Genomic DNA, 4761 nt, shown 5'->3' with positions numbered 1-4761 from the left:
CGACGACGATCATGAGGCGACGTGTGTTGATGATGATCCTCGGCATGCCTAGATGATGGTTCATGTGGCTTGGCACTTTTCTTGTGGCGCGTTCTTGAGCTCGGAGGAGAGTGTCGATGGCGATCATGGTGGTGGCGCTCTTGATGTTCCATAGGATGAGCTCGATGTAGATGATCATGTGCATAAGCCCTCTCATGATTGCGCCGTCTTGAAGGTCCTCTATCTTCATATGTAGTTCCATTGGCCAAGATGGGGAACTTGTAGGCACCGGTCTTGTTCAAGGTGGAGTCGACGCTAGGTTCCATCATGGTGTCGATGTCATGCTCGAGGTGGTGCTCGGTGCGGTGCTCCATCATGGTGTCGTAGTCGTAGTCGAGGTAGTGCTCCACCATGTCGTCGTAGTCGTAGTCGTGGTCCAGGTGGTGCTCCACCATGTCGTTGATGTTGTAGTCGAGCTCGGAGTGGTGGTCCACCATGTTGTCCATGCTTGGCGAGTCATGGTCGGTGTAGAGATTCTCGATGTCGGTCATGTCGCCAATGCTTGCGGAGCCATAGTCGGTGTCGGGCTCCACAAGGTCCTCCATATCCGCGGTGCTTGCGGAGCTATCACCCTCATCGTACTCCATGTCGTCCTCCGTAGGTTCATCCTCACTATCCAGGTTAGTCTCTAGGATTGGTGTATATATGGTGGAAAGAAAACTACCAAAAGGTCAAAACTCGCAAACCAAAATCGAAAAGGTGTTTCAAGTCGGAGGACAACCGATATGTATGTACACACACAAAACCTAAAACTCTATATGGTGTTAGGTATGGATGTGGAAAGCCAAATGGAAGAACCAAACGAAAAGTCTATTGTCAAAAGTGGGTAAGATCCAAAAGTCACAAGTCAAAAGCGGTGATCACAAAAGGCATACACAATGTGGAACACACGCGTGGGACAAAATGGGGTTAGCGCGACTTAGGAAAATGAGCACGAACAAAATTGGTCCTAACGAAGACTACTAGCTCGGTGTCACGCTAACGCAAGAGAGACCGTTGCAAAATTGAGAAGCAACAAGATTTGCGCAAGACGTCTCTCTTCTCTTTTCTCTCTTTTGCTTATAAGCTTTGGACTCTTTTGTGTATAGGTGTCACTCACACTCTTTTTCTTTTTGTATTTTTCTTTCTTTTTCTCACTATGTAAGGATACTACTATCTATGTAAGTATGTCACACTTCTTTTGCTTATCTTTTCACAACGAGCTTGCTTTGTAGCTTTGCTCAACAGACGCACACCCTCACGGTCGGGACGCTTGTGCAATGCTTCGCAACACTAGAAAGCCACTCTCGCTAGGAAAGGTACGCAAAAGAGGCTAGGGCTACAAGTTAGGAGGAAAGTTATACCACTTGATGATGGTGGCCGACGATCTTGAACTTGCTATGGTGGTGTCAAATGAACTACTTGGATCCTCGGGGTGCCGTCGTCGTTGTCGATGTTGCGGAAGCTTTGTGGTAGCTGAAATGGCACTCAAACCGAAGTCCAAACACAAAAGGGATAGCACCAGTGCGAAAAACGAAGTTAGCAATGAAAAATTCGGCCAGGCGGAACTTCCGGTGTCTGGGAGCGGAACTTCCTGTCCTGCCGGGCGGAACTTCCGGTCGCAATCAGATCTGCGGGCTATTGGGCGGAAATCCGGGCCGAAAATCTTCGAATTCGCGGAAAATTTGGCACTAAAAGCTGTGGGAAGGTGGGGGAATTGTAGATCAACACCAAAGACAAGTTTCTATTGGACCAAAACCACCAAAAACTCAACAAATCGCGAGATCCAACCAAGGCTAATTTGAGGCTATTTTTTGGGATTTTCGAAAATTTTCTCAAGAAAAATATTGGGGGTGTGGGGGTCAAATCCGTGGAAACCAAGCAGCTCTTGATACCATATGATAAGGGCTAAGCCCAAGGGTGTGCCCGATCTTCACGGATTTGGGTGGAATTCATGGGGGAGGTGGAAGGACGCGATGAACACGAAGAACGCGAAGGGGAATCGTGGGATACAAACTCACACACACACACAAATCGGTTTGTCCTCGTTGGCCTGAACCACCAACTCGATAGAAGTTGCAGGAAAAGACCTTTCGGTAGAAGTCCCGCAAAAATATCGACGAATCGAAATCCTATAGATCTAGAAGGGTGAAAAGACCAAAATCGATAGAAGTGCAAGTAAAAGACCCAAAGGTAGAAGTGCAAGCAAAAGACCAAGATTGGTAGAAGTCACCAAAGGGATACAATAGGATTTGATAAGAAGCCCGGGTGGGTACAAGATCTAAGATCTATGGTAGGGTTTCCCACAAGGGTCAAGAGCAAAGCTCATGTTTAATTTCACATCAAGTCTAATCTCAGATCTGAGCCAACAAGGCTATTTATAGTTGGTGGGGCGAAAGGGTAAGTTACATGCTGAATCTGCCAGTTTTGGTGCTGAAACGCGTGCAGGCGGAAGTTCCGGCCTCAGGGGGCGGAAGTTCCGGTCATCCTGGGCGGAAGTTCCGGCTGGATTCCCTTCACTGGGGGCTGGACAGCATCTTGGAGGTATCTGGGCGGAAGTTCCGGTCCCGGAGGCCGGAAGTTCCGGTCGGGGCGGAAGTTCCGGACAACTTCCGGCCTAGTTCCGGAAACGATCGATTTCTTTGCGGTAACATCCCGGGGCGTTTTGGCGCATTTTCGGAACTAGGGCGGAACTTGGGCAGAAGTTCCGGTCTCTCGGGGCGGAAGTTCCGGCTGGATTCTCTTCACAGGGAATCTGGGCGGAAGTTCCGGTCCTGTGGGCGGAAGTTCCGGCTGGGGCGTTGTAGCTCCATCTTCTTCATTTTCAGCTCCCTCTCCATTGGCTTGGTCTCCATGGCTTGTGTCTTAACCGATGTACCTGATTGAACACAAGGTATTTGCATGAAGTAGCATGCCATCCAAAGAGGTATCAAATGCATACGTGGAAAGGAGCGAATTCACCTCTTGGTGTATGGCTTGGGCTCGAGCTCGTGTCATTGGGCCACGAGGAGGGCTTGTCGGTCTTGATGTAGTGTTGACCTTGGGTAGGGCTACATCAAAAAGTAGATACATTTGAGATGTATCAGCATTGCAAGACAACTTTTCCGTGATACGTGCACTTGAAGGCCACACACTTGAATAGCATGGTTTTGAGGTTTCCTTCAACTCTTCCGGTGATGCAACATGTGGATCGGTCTCGACTCGTATGCGGAGTCGGGTCACTGGCTACAGGTTGCATCACTCGAAGAGTTGAAGGAAACCCTGAAACAGTGCTATTCAAGTGTGTAGCCTTCAAGTGTAGGTATCACGGAAAAGCCGTCTTGCAACGCCCATCTAGTTACATACAAGTGAAACCCAAACCCAAGAACACATACCATGCACTTCACATGATACACCGCATGTCACGCTTAAAAAATTGGATATGCCGAGCTTCCCAGTCCCCAGTCAGAGTATCGCTCTGGGACCAACCTGGGCACCGGTAGCTACCATATTGATTTCTAGTGCATAGTCATCCCCTTCAATTCCGACGTAAAATCTGAATAGGAACGGACTTTCCGATTTCCCACCGGAATGGGAAAACTAAAATCGGCACCAGGCCTAGTAGACTCGATTCCCACAAATGGAAAATTATACATACAAAAAATTTGATATCTTTTGTGTACGGACCCCGATTGTAGCATACTTGAGATTTTTGAAAAGCTAAGAACAATCTCTATATGATAGAGACTATAAAACTGGAAATTCAGTTTGGCGCCCGGGTGCATATGCTCCCTCTACAACAATACATATTTCGAAGTGTCGAAAATTTTTGATAAAAAAATCTACATGCACATCTCCACAATATATGTGAGCTCGTCAAGTTTCACGAAAAATCGATATTTTTTGTGGCCTATGTAAAACAAAGAAAATTTGTCTTCTGAAAGGTCTTATTTTTAGCACCAAATTTTATCTTATTTACACACACCACACCATAGGACGATTTTTTCATGAAACAACTTTGTGGGCACGTAGCAGATGGAATTTTTTATTTCAATTTTTCAACATTTTAAAATGTGTGTAAGGTACATTTCAAAATAAAGGGAGCGCATGCTTTAATGAGCCAAAACATGCTCCCAAACCTATAAAACCCAAGAAAGAGCAAGAGATAAAATACAAAAGTGGGGATATGTGAAAAGTCCCTAAACAAAGAACCAATAAAATTCAATCAAGAGATAAAATACAAAAGTGGGGATATGTGAAAAGTCCCTAAACAAAGAACCAATGAAATTCCAACCTCGATAATTCAATAGAAGATGCATACAAATTTCATTTTTTGATGAACTTGGGCTTATTCAGAAGCTCGCAAAAATATCAAGAACCTCACCCAGATAAACAACAAGATGCAACAAAATAGTAAGAGCAAATTATTCAAAGGATTCAGCAGCTCTGTATGACGATGTGATCGAGTTACTCAACAGAAAGCCCCTCTTGATAGTGTGACTATCTATCCTATATCTAGGTCTCCTAACAACCACCTTGAGACCGGTAAAGGATAACCTAGCAAGACCATACCTCTGCCTTCGTCATCCCGCTCGATCTTGATGATGATGCTTCGTGCTTTATTCAAGACGGAATGCTTCACTTGATTATAGTAGCTTTGTGAAGACTCACATTTTGCTCCTCCATACACCACTATGGGATAGCTTCATTAAAGTATGTATTAACATGTTCATCATCACCAAATGGACAACAATATTCAGGCAT

Source organism: Lolium rigidum, chromosome 1 (assembly GCF_022539505.1).
Source record: "Lolium rigidum isolate FL_2022 chromosome 1, APGP_CSIRO_Lrig_0.1, whole genome shotgun sequence".
NCBI lineage: Eukaryota > Viridiplantae > Streptophyta > Magnoliopsida > Poales > Poaceae > Lolium > Lolium rigidum.
Note: the sequence above shows the minus strand (reverse complement) of the source record.